The 13,119-nt window shown below is 35.4% G+C and overlaps 1 long non-coding RNA gene across 1 annotated transcript in view; it reads left to right on the forward strand.

The window, feature by feature from the left end:
* The window catches only part of LOC101140357 (uncharacterized), a 28,043-nt gene that overhangs the window by 14,409 nt on the left and 515 nt on the right, over positions 1-13,119 (forward strand). The window contains exons 2-3 of the long non-coding RNA XR_002005523.3: positions 1,056-1,144; positions 11,130-11,180. This is a non-coding gene — a long non-coding RNA (uncharacterized lncRNA). The remainder of the gene's footprint in view (positions 1-1,055; positions 1,145-11,129; positions 11,181-13,119) is intronic.

A 13,119-nucleotide genomic window follows, 5' to 3' on the forward strand; every position in this document is an offset into this window, starting at 1 on the left:
GATTTCCTTGGTGATAAAGAAAAAAACTGGCGGACTGAAGTAAATATTTTTAAATAGAATGAGTAACATTTGAATATTTTAGTCTGTCTAAAAAACACAAAACATAAATTACTGGATACCGATTTATTAGAAATGGTATCTAAAATCAAGCTGGATAGTTTGAGACTTCTTCATACAAATGGCTCCATAGTATATGAGCACACTGAGTGGGTGGATGCAGCTGAAGTTTTCTGAGAAGGTTATCATATGAAATGAGGACAGCAACAGGGCAAAAGTGAAAAAAATAAAATTTGAGACTATTTCTGCAATGATTCTTTCTTTCAAATATGTCTGTTGCTCATAATACTATGTGAAGAAAAAATACAAGAAGGCTGCAAGGTATAATGTTTTAAATGTACTCTGTTACCTGCAACTTATTTGACTTCTGTTTGGAAAATATTCATGGCATTGTAGCCTGAAAAGCCATTTCATGATTGAAAGAGGTCACAGGTTAAATCTGTATTCTTTTATTACTCTTATTTATTGTAAGTAGCATAGGCTTTTAACAGACATCATTCAGCTTTTAACCAGACACGTTATTTTGAAGTTTCCTAGAGCTGCCACTGGGGGGTTGAGATGTGAGTGTGGGGGTGCAGGAAATGGAAAAAAAAGACTACATAATTAAAAGTTTCAAAGATAAATGGATTAATCTTGAGCATATCCTGAGTACTACAAAGTCATCGTAAGGATATAAAATGAGAAAATACAGAAAACCACCAGCATGTTCACACTTACACTATTAGTTTATTGTTCTCTATTTGTGAACAGTTGGCTTGATGCTTTTGTTTGTTTTTGTGTACCTAGGTGCCGTCTTCTTGAACAGTGAAAGAGTAGTTTTTTGAAACATCATAGTCCACAGTTTGAATCCTCTGAATAACACGTGTCTGTTTTAGTTACCAAAACAATGTATCTTTCAAGCATTTATATAATATTATATATAAATATATAATAACATTGTGAGTTATTTATGTGAAATGAATGCATGCATATTTATTCAATGCTCTCTTCTTATTTAGCGACTCCATTGAAAAGAAACATAATATATGGAAAAATTACTAGAAAATCTAGGAAAACTGACTGAATGCTTTGGAAAGACACAGTCAAGGTGAGTCAATTTTTTTAAAAAAAGCTGAACGATTAGGTACGCACAAGTCAAGTATCAATGTTTGGGTCAAACAAAAAATAATTTTTTTTACAGTTTGCTTTGAGAAACTTGAATTTCTAATCCACCTTATTGAAATAAAAACTTAAAAACAAAGGATCACAGGTATTATGTCTGTAAGAAAGCCAACACCTAACTCCAAAGAACAGGTCTTATTCCCACAACAGAAGCCTAGTGAATCAGTGCACATGTGTATATAAAATTCAATTATATTTAAAATATGATTATGTTATACTTAATGATCCTCAGTTTCACTTTCAGATTAATGAGCCACCAACAATGAGCTCTGATTACTTAATGATAAGACCTTTCTATTTCAATAGATTTCAGTCTTTATGCTGCACAAATAGCAGAGGCTAAAAACACTTATTTTAATGTTTTTAATTTTGTACAATAAAAATTAAACACCTCATACATTCCACACCTATTGCCAAGGGACATGCACAGCTGGACACAGAACCTCAATTGAGATTCTGTTACCACTTTCATTCGGGGAGTGCCATTCTCTCCCCTGCTTCTAACCTTCCTCTTACCCTATGTTGTTTTTGACATTAACAGAAAGATTTTATATTTTTATATGAAGATCAATAACTCAAAATGCCATTAGAAGAGAAAGAAGTTATTTTATATTTTTCTCAGTAGAAAACACCTTCGCCAGGATTCCTTACAAGTTACCTGGTTGGTGACTAACAAGAGCTGGTGTCAATTCTGTAACCATCTTTGGGGGCCACTTCTGTATAGAGAGTAAGTTGTAAAGGCCATTTCCAAATTAAGGCATGTTTATCCTCAGCATGTGGAAAAGACAAATTGTTAAATGTGACTTCTTTCAATATTTATGCTACGTAAACATCATAATCTTAAGAAGCAGTGGGACTTGGAGATAAAATGCCATCAGACTGGCTAGAAGTCCCTCATTCAATTCTCTAAACTCTGTAGTAAAATTCTTATGAAGACCACTAATAACTCTCTGCTAGACAGATGACAGGTAGTATCTGGAGGAATTTATAAAAAAAAAAAAACTCTAAGCCTGAAATAATCAGGTTTAGAAAAAGGCTGGTGATGGATCCAGTCATTTGCCTTCTGAAACAAAGCAGTCAGGCAGATCTGAATAAAACAGTAAATTGCTGGGTAATTCTCCCACAGTGTGACAGTTGGCTAGAGAGATCACCAGGGGAAGTTAGGCCCCCTTCCTCTTCTGTATTGGTGCTAATTTTGAGGTGATTAAACTAATATTCTCCCCTTCACACACCTTTAGACATCATTTGGAGATTAAAATTCCCAGAAAATACAAAGTACGGAAGTTGTGGGAGTGATTGATATTATGTCTTATGAGATGAAGTCCTTGTGGCTATTAGGACCTAAGAAAATTAGGTAAAAGAAGAGAAATAAGGAACACATGCTGTATTCACCAGAGGGGAAAAAATGGTTAAGGCTAAAATATCACAATACTGATGAAAGAATCAAAAAAGATGAATAAAAATAGTATATGGCCTAGGAAGGAACCAAAAATACATAAGAAAATAATACATAATAAAAGATACATGGAATAAACACACACACACACATCCCACAGGAGAAAATAATTATTTGAAAATATTGGTAGAGAAATTGACTAAATGATTTGGGCAAAACATAAATCAAACCATACACTGAAATAAATTCTTGTTTAAAAAGTTAAACTTTGTATATATTACCATTAAGTAACCATTTACTTGTTTAAAATAAGATTTTTTGAGACAAAATAATTGATAATTTATATCACAGATTTTCTGTCATGCTTACATTTTGTAAGTTTGTTTTCTCCTCTGGATAGTTTCACCTCCTTATGCTGGATATGCGACGACTCCAGGAATTTTCTAATCTAAGAACGAGCGTGTTCAGTGAAATACCATCGGTGTTGCAATCCGAGGGAGCACGTGAATGTGCCTGCCAGGGGAGTCAAAAGCCCTTCTTGTAGAACCGTGAAAGGAAATAGGAAGTGAAAGCTTTGCCATGTAGAACATTCCTCCACACTGAGAGCACAGAGGATACAGACTTAGTTCATATCCCAGCTTCAATCTTAGAGTGCCGTGTAGATATTCCTCTGTGAGTAATGACATTTCCTCATCATTTATATAACCCTGAAATATCTTCTGATTTCTGCCTTTGGTGTATAGGAAGCAACAGCACTTCTTTTAAAAGGGGAAGGAGGGTCAGCGCGGTGGCTTATGCCTGTAATCCCGGCACTTTGGGAGGCCGAGGCGGGCGGATCATGAGGTCAAGAGATGGAGACCATCCTGGCCAACATGGTGAAACCCCGTCTCTACTAAAAATACAAAAATTAGCTGGGTGAGGTGGCTCACACCTGTAGTCCCAGCTACTCGGGAGGCTGAGGCAGGAGAATCGTTTGGAACCGGGAGGCGGAGATTGCAGTGAGCCGAGATCGTGCCACTGAACTCCAGCGACAGAGCAAGACTCTGTCTCAAAAAAAAAAAAAAAAAAAAGGAAGGGGGAGGGGAAGTAGGTCAATATAATGAAAGATAGCAAAGTAAAATAGTTTGACTACATAACATTTTGTTTTGTACCTAGAAACAACAAAAACTACATTCTCAAGATAATAGAAAACAAAAAAATGCAAACAAGCAGAATATCAAAAGTTAAGTAGTATTAACACTTAAAACGCTCATACAGTTTGATAAGGAAAGCAATCCAATAAAAATTGACAAAAGCCTTCAATAGGTTGGTCACAGAGAAATACTTTGTCAATGCTTGAAAGCATGTTCTACCTCACTAGTGATCAATAAAACTGGAAATGAAAACAATTAAGATAGCTTTTTCACTCACAAATTAGCCAAGATTTTTTGAAGATAGTATTAGTCGAGTTGCAATGAAACTTCAGTCTTTCGTACTATTGGTTAGGGTATAAATGGCCACCATATTTTCTGCAGGGCAATATTGGGATTATGTATCATGATGCCTAAAAAATTAATAGCTTTGACCCATAGGGTCTACAAGTAGGAACTAGCTTGAGGAACTAGATCCATGGACAAAAACATATAAACAAATACAAATTATTATTATATGAAGGATGAAAAATTATATTCAGCTTTAATATTATGTGGTCATTCAAAATTGAAACATTGTAAAACAAAAATGTGCACACAAAAAATTATGTGCTAACTGCCTGAAACAAATTTATATAAGTCATATGATCCCAGTTTTGTATATTCATTAAAATAGTCATAAAAATATAAACAATGTAATAAGTATGTTTGAATAGTATTATGATGGGCTACTTTAATTTTCTCATATATACATTATTAATTTTCTAGTGTAAACATGAACTTTTTCCAAAATTATTACTTTTAATAAGAGGTAGTAGATAAAATAACAGATTACAATAGCTGTTGTAAAATGAATTATTTCCTACTCTGTTGTATCTGATATCTTTTATCCTGCAAAATAAAGTTTGCTTCTTAAAATGTTGAATTTGTGATTTTTTTTCTCTTTTCCACCTTCTTCCTCCTCCCCACCTGTACCTACTACTAATAAAAGTGAGCACAGACTGATGCTGAAAGGAAAGATCTTACGGAATTTGACTAATCAAATCAATCTTTCTCCAAAGGAGTAAACAAATATAGGAAAAAATGAAATATGTGATTGGCTTATGATATGTTTAATTCCAAAATATTAACTGAAACCTTAACATATGCATGGACAATAAATGGGGTATTGAATAAATATTTATTGATCATCCTTTACATGCAAAATCTGTTGTGGTTTTGATAGACACTATTGCATTGAATCTTTACAGCAACATTGACCTCAATGTGGATTAAGGAACTGAGGCTTAGAGAGGTTACATGGCCTAACAGCTATTGAGGAGTGTCGGCATTCAAACTGGGCTCTTTCTCCTACACCAAATGAACTTCCTTAGCATAGTTTATTTGGGTCAATCATCTATTCTTTTTCACATATCATGTTAACAAAATGACACGTCTAACCAATTGGAAATTATTTAAACATAGTTTAAAATGCTACTAACACAATATGTATTAGCATATTTTTCCAAAATGGTAAAGTTGCTTACAACTGTGGATGCCCAGTCACCTTCAGATGTTGAATATAGTCCGCCAGGTTGTGGCTGCCTTACCAAAATATATAAAGATAGTGTTTTATTTCAAGACCAGCTCATTTCCCACATGTGTACAGAAGTAGTCCTTATAGAGGAATATTCTATGGTTATAGTAAAATAAAAATAGTACCTGAAAGCTGAAACCTGTGGATAATATTTAAGGTTTCATGGGACTTACAATATGGAGGATAGTCTATATTTTTATGAACATTATAGTACGATCTTGTTTTACTTAGTTATCTATTACTATTTCAAAATTATATATGCACACACTCTTTGTCTGAAGATATTTACAGCTTTATTTTTAAATTACTGCCACCTCTCCTCCAAGCTCTCACAATTCTACACCTTAACCTTTAACCTTTTTGACAAACTATGCTTTGAATCACATTGACTGAACCTTCTGTTGTTCATCTTTTATGAAATTTACACTGGATTTCAGTGGATCTCTATAAATTTATTTTCCTCTGACAAGAGAAAGAATAAAAATTAAATTCAAATATACCAGAAATGTGGTGAGAATTCCCAGCATAGCTATTGCTGAGTTAGAGTATTTTTTTCCAACAGCTGCTTAATAGTTACATATAACTTTACAAGCAAGTTATATGTTAAGGACATGGTGTTACCCCTTTGTTCAGTTTGAAGTACAGGAACATTTCGCATTGCTTAGTGACGTTTTCCAGATCATGCTGCCTTTAAAAAATGCAGTAACAATTCCCTCATAGTTAATGTTTGAAAAGTTCTGATTTAAACTGAGTTTATAAGATTTAAGAAAAAAGTGTTTTTTATTAAAAATGAAAAAAATTCCTACTGAAATGTGAGAAATTCTTAATCAAGTAGAAATTTGAATAAAAATTCAAATTTTATTTTCAAAGTTTATTTTCGACTTTTTGTTATTAATATTCAGGTACATTTAATTTTTTCATATTCATTTCTTTTTTGTTTCTTTCATTTCAAAAACATTTTTTATGAAGTCAAAACTGCCTCTCATTCTTGGAATATTTATCTTGATCTTTCACAGCAAACTTCCAGTCTCTGTGTGCTGTTTTACATATTAAAGGAGAAAATGTCAGGAATGATATATTTGAAGCACAGTTTCATGATCTGATGTAACAAAAAGTATGATTGATTCCAAAATGCATTACAACATTGTTTTATATAATCATAGTGGTGGTAAATTTAGATTCTAAAATTTGTTGTTTGACCAAATACCAATATTTTCTCAAGTTTCCTCCCTCTTAGAATTTTGAGGCTTAACTTCTGGATGCTTAGAAATTAATTAATTAATTTAATTCTGCTTAGAAAGAGAATTTCACATTTGAAACTACCCAAGATTATAGAAATTACATAGTGAGGGCTTATTATGAATCAGGCACTGTTCTACCCTTTAAAATAATTGTGAATTTTGTAACCAGCAACCAAGGAATTAATTACCCTTTGAAATCAACAACTGTGGCTGTGATTCTTGGTCCCCCATAGAATCCCAGTGTGGAGTGAGGCCATCAGTTTTATCTTCTGCTTGGAAAACCATTTATAGATTGCCACAGTTATCATCAGAGTTCCTTCCAGTAATTTAGTTACTATATTGGTAATGAATGAAAGCATCAAACAATTGTTTAGAATTAAATATAAGCTCCTTACAATGTGGGGCATCAAACTATCAAGGCAGCTATTTTTAAGTCCGACTTCGGAGCAAAATCCAGTTCATGCATACAGATATTTTATCATTTTTACTTCAAGCTAAGTAAAGCCATTTTCCAACAAGCTCTCTCAGGTAGAGTTTTCAGTATAACTTGAATAATTGAGCGAATTGTTCTCTCTGCAAATCTCCAGATTGTAAAATTCTTGTTTACTTTTCTTTTATCCCCAGCTCTCAGCACTACTCAGATACTCTAACTGTCTTGGGATATTTTCATTGGTTTCAAAATGTTTGATTCATATTCGACTTTTTCTTGCTAATTAAAATTTGGGCACAAAGATTTCTAAGGACTGAATTGTGTCCCCTCCCGCGAATCCATATGTTCAAGCTCTAACCTCTAATGTATTTTGAGATAAGACCTTGAGGGAGGCAACTAAGGTTAAATGAGTTCATAAAGGCGGGGTCCTCATCCAGCAGTACTGGTGTCCTTGTAAGAACAGGAACAGACACCAGATCTCACTCTTTCTCTCTCCATATGTACAGAGAAAATCTACGTGAGAACGCAGTGAGAAGGTGGCCATCTGGAAGCCAGGAAGAGAGGCTTCACCAGAAACCAGCCAGGATGGCACCCTGATCTTGGACTTCTAGCCTCCATAGCTGTGAAAACATAAATTTCTGTTGTTTAAGCCACCAGCCTGTGGTATTCTGTTAGGGAAACTCTACCAGGCTCTACCAGGGAAAGTGGGTTTGAAAATGCAACCTTCTGAAAAACCTAGGCATATTTGGATTTGCATCTATTTGCATCTGGATTTGCATCAAACAGGGAAACCTCTGTATGAAGATGCAAAGTCCTTGGTAAAATAAATTTTCATAAGAGAAGAGAGAATCAAGGCATATGAATTTGGTGAAAGAATTCTTAAAAGTTCAGGACTGTCCATAACTTTATTTGTAAAAATGAGAGGTTGACCTCTACAATTACTGAAAACCCCTTCTAGGTCTAAACCAAATTCCTCGAATTATCTCAGATGCAGACAAGAGACTGATGACTGTTTAAGTGAACTCTGCAACCTCCAATATCCCTCCATTATTGAAGCTCTAGTTTCCTGGAAGCCCAGGGAATAAGTTACCACATGATGTGGACGAATAAGAGTTCTCTTTCCTACATGCCCTAGAGGGTGACTTGTCAAGCATGACTGCCCACCCAGATACTGAGGTAGGAGGTGGGGCTCAGACACTGGACCAAATGGAGGACTAGCTAAAACAGGTCCAGGGAAGAAGCACCTCCCCCTAAGACAGGCCCACCAGTGTACCATGTCATCTTACCATTGCTATGGCAACACCTGGAAGTTAGCACCGCTTTCCACCACAATGACCTGAAACCTCAGAAGTTAACGACGCTCATCCTAGAAATTCCTTTATAAACTTCCCCTTTATTTGCATGTAATTCAAAGTGAGTATAAATATGACTGCAGAACTGCCTCTTGGCTGCTATTCTGGGCACACTCCCTACGGGGTAGCCCTGCTCCACAAGGAGAAGTACCTCTGCTACGGCTTCAATAAAAGTTGCTGTCTCGCACCACTGGCTTGTCCTTGAATTCTTTCCTGGATGAAGCGAAGAACCCTCCCTGGCTGAGCCCCAATTTTGGGGCTTGCCTGTCCTTCATCAATATGATAGGGACAACTGAGCTTGTAAATTTCTCACACGAAGAGCAAGCCAGTCATATGTCTTGTTAGAAAAAAAAAATCACAACCAAATTCTCAGGTGATCTGAAATTTCATGTAAAAACATCTGCTTTAAATCTAGAAATTAGGAAATGATTAGTTTCTTCATGCTCTCTCAAAAGCAATACACCATTGTATGAATAATCATAGATAATGTGGCATTAGAGTGTCCATGTGCACAAGTAAGAATGAAGTTATTTCATGCCAAATACCTTTCACTGTTTTATTTCAGACTTTTACCACTGAAATTTTCAAACAACCATCACGGTATTTATCTCATTTACTTAATAAATACCACAATCCAATTCAAATACTGCTCAAGAGATAATATAATTTTGTCTTTACCATTCTTGTTCACAAATTGCAGAAATTTCTCTGTGCATTTCAAGACGTGACCACACCTTCCCTATCCCTGTCCCAACAGGTCATGAGACCCCCCCACCCCCTCATGTTTTCTTAAAATTTTAGTGTTCCTGCTTTTTCTCTTTTGTTTTCCTTTCTCACCCTTTCTTATTTTGTTCCATATTTTTCCTTCCTACTTTCTCCTTTTCTTCATTTCCTTTCTCCCTTCGTTTTTCCCTCCCTTTTGTTAGCAAGTCCAAGTGCTTGCCTGTGGCCCTTTACTTACTGTGTGCTCTATGAGGAGAAGGAGCTTCAAAGGTATCATCACGATTAAGAAGTGCTGTATTAAAATGGGTATCATTCTGTCAATCAAAAGCCTGGGAAAGAAAGGAAGGAAGCTGAGAATGTTTGAACTTAAGATTCCAAAATCTTATCTGATTCCTGGTATTCTTTTTCCTGTGATAGCTATTATTGAGCAGCAGTTGCCAAAAATATTGTGGAGTGGAAACATTAGAGCATGCGTGTAAAGAAAGAAATAATAAAGGGTTAAATCATATTGTTTAAGATGAGAAGGTAATATAGAAAAAAAAAACTAGTGCTTTGAAAAAAACCTGTATAGAAAGGAAATATGAAGTGTGAATAACAGGGAGAAGCCATTTGTTACATATTTAGGAAGGGCTCTGTGAAATCTGCACGGCGTGTGTTTAGTGATGTCACTAATATCAAAGAAAAGGAGTCCTTTTAAAATTGAATGGACAGAGTTACATTTTTTATAGGTGTAATCATATTTCCAATAAAGAAATTCAATGGGCCAGGCATGGTAGCTCATGCCTGTAATCCCAGCACTTTGGGAACCCAAGGCTGGCGAATCCCTTGAGGTCAGGATCACTCGAGACCAGCCTGGCCAACACGGTGAAACTTCATCTCTACTAAAAATACAAAAATCAGCTGGGCATGGTGGCGAGTGCCTGTAATCCCAGCTCCTCGGAGGCTGAGGCAGGAGACTCACTTGAACCCTGGAAGTGGAGGTTCAGTGAGCTGAGATCACACCACTGCACTACAGCCTTGGTGATAGAGTGAGATTCTGTCTTAAAAAAAATTACTGAACAGAGCTATATAAACTATATACATTTGAATATAAGAAAATGAATTTTCAAAAAGGCTAAGAGGATGCACAGCTGCCTTAAAATAATGAAAAAAATTCCACATGACTTTAATGGCATATTAAAAATATTGCTATAAAGTCCAATGGTGTTGAATATTCCTGAAAACTTTTTTCTCTTTTTAAAAGTATTTATAAATTTTCTTTGTAAAATTAAGTATTTTGGTTTGAGACATTTTCAATTCTTTCTTAGCTGGAAATTCATTACTTAGTGAATTTTAAAGAAGTTTTTAACAGTGTTTCACCATCATTTCTATCCAATCAAAACAGTTATTGCTGTTAGTGTGGACAGTCATCGTCATGTTTCATCAAGTCTGATATATAATCAGTCCTGGTGGGTGAGTCTATGGGTAGTATTCAACATTTTGACCTCTGTACTTACAATTATATAGATGTCAAATCCCAGAAACAAAGGTCCAATCCCTAATGAAATCCTATCATCAGAATGCCATATGGTAACAACATTAGAAATTGATTTTTGCTTCAAAGGCCTTGCCTGGACTGAATACAGTATATGTGCATCTGATTGAGCTTTGGAAGGCATGCACGAGAAGTCTTAATTTTTCCTTCCTTATGAAAGTTTCATGGTTTAATTTTTTTCAAGATGTTTGAAAATAAATTTTTCAAAGTCTTTATCCGTATCACCTTTGATATGAAGAAATCAGGAAGAATGATACTTTGAGCAATGGAAATGTGTTAGGATTTAAGAAGTAGAATTAGAATTATAGTATAAGGCTGATATGTTTTTCATTTATAATTTTTTACATGCAACATTTTTAAAAGATAAATATTTCCTCTTAATGGGGTCAGTAATCTCAAGAATGCTGTGTCCCTGGAGTTCTTAAAATGTTCTGGTTTTGCTTTCCCCTTGTACATAGTTTAGAACAAACTTTGTAACTTCAGAGCCAGGATTTCATACACAATTTTAATCCAACTCTTTCCTTCACAGATTAACATGCTGAGACTCGGGAGGTGGTGATTTGCCTAGGGACACAGAAAAGTAAGGATTAAAAACTTAGTTTAGGATTCCCAATCCAGAGCTCCTTCTATTACAGTATGCTTCTTTAGACAACGAGTTGTTAGTTATGTAATGAAAAGAACATATGAAACTGGCTCACACTTCCATAAGCTAGCAGATAGTTATTCCCCACTTTAAAAATATCCATATAGGGCAGGGCGCGGTGGCTCACACCTGTAATCCCAGCACTTTGGGAGGCCGAGGTGGGCGGATCATGAGGTCAGGAGATCGAGACCATCCTGGCTAACACGGTGAAACCCCGTCTCCACTATAAATACAAAAAATTAGCCGGGCGTGGTGGCAGGCACCTGTAGTCACAGGTACTTGGGAGGCTGAGGCAGGAGAATGGCGTGAACCTGGGAGGCAGAGCTTGCAGTGAGCCGAGATCGCACCACTGTACTCCAGCCTGGGCTACAGAGCGAGACTCCTTCTTAAAAAAAAAAAAAAAAAAAAAAATCCATATATACCAACAATTCAAACATACGAACAGATAAATTAGTAATTCTTTCATAATTAATTACTTTATGACATGATATGTGTCACTGACTTCCTTAAATTGTTGTTTGGGTGTACAATAGACATTTTTATTTGGATTTATTCAGGACTTTCTAGAATTCATATAGAACAAATCAGACACATTCCTGCTCTTTCTTCTGTAGCAGAGTGAAATACTATTTTTATGCTATTCTCATTTTTAATTTAAAAGGTAAAGTCCCTAAAAAATATCCTTTGGAAAACCTGCTAATGAAAGCTCAGATCTTGGGGACAGCATAGCAATGTAGAAGAGTGTGGGCCGAGAGACCTGTGTATTCTCTTAGCCCCAGCACTTCCTAGACAGATAAACATGGGAGCCTCAGTATGTAAGTAAGGAGTTTCATAAGCTTTGCCGTATTCATACAGCAAATGTATGAAACAATTGCTGTAATATGAACTCTCTCACCTGTTGTGTCTGTTTCTTCTCTCTCATCCACTGAGTAAAATTCCTTCATAAGCGGGGTATCCCTTGAGAAAGCCTAGTGCCTAGAGATAAGTTCATGACCTTTTCTCTTTTCTTTAAAGTGCATTCTAGGTACGTCAGTGAATTCAGTCTCAGTCTTATATTTGCCACTCAAACTTGTTTTGAGTGGTGTGAATATAAAGAACAAAGGTTATTTTTAGAAATTCTAATAATGGAATCTGTTTCAGCCAAGCAGTTAGTAAATGTCAAAAGCTTTCCCCCAAAAAATCTGGACGCTAACTCTTACACAACTGCTCACCAAAACAATTTTTCCTTGAGTCTTTTAAGGACTTTTGAGGAGTATGTGCTATTAGGTTTCTGGACATAAAATTCTGTTTATAAACTTTCTAAGATTTGGAATATATTAACTGTTTTGAGATAATAACTGCTGCAAGCTTCCAGAGTTTTCTTAACTTTATCACTTAGGTTGACTGAATTGGCGTCTCAGGACTTTCCTGCAAAGTTTATGAACATTCTCACTGTAGTTTTTAGCTTTTTTGCTGCATCATATTTGTTAATCTCATTAATTGTTTAGCTTTATCTTTAGTCCATTTTCTTCACTGGCTACACAACATCTCATTCATTATAATGTGTTGAAGAGGGATTTTTATGGTCCACATAAAATTGTTTGCAAGTATCTTTGGCAATATATTATCTTCGTTTACGATACTCTCACTTTTGGTCAAAATTATTACATCTCCAGGGACAAGATTAAATAGTTTTTCTGGCATGATTCAGGCTTTAGTTTTGATTTCGTGTTTTCATTCTTTGGTTTACCCCAAAAAACTAATGTTTAGCACACGATTTAGTTTGTTTTCAAACCTGATAACGTATGACAGTCATTGTATCAGGTTCTACTATTCTTTACATGGCCTCAGGGTGCTTACTGAAACTTAGAATATATTTTACTCCTAATTTAGCTTA

This window comes from Gorilla gorilla, chromosome 3 (assembly GCF_029281585.2).
Source record: "Gorilla gorilla gorilla isolate KB3781 chromosome 3, NHGRI_mGorGor1-v2.1_pri, whole genome shotgun sequence".
NCBI lineage: Eukaryota > Metazoa > Chordata > Mammalia > Primates > Hominidae > Gorilla > Gorilla gorilla.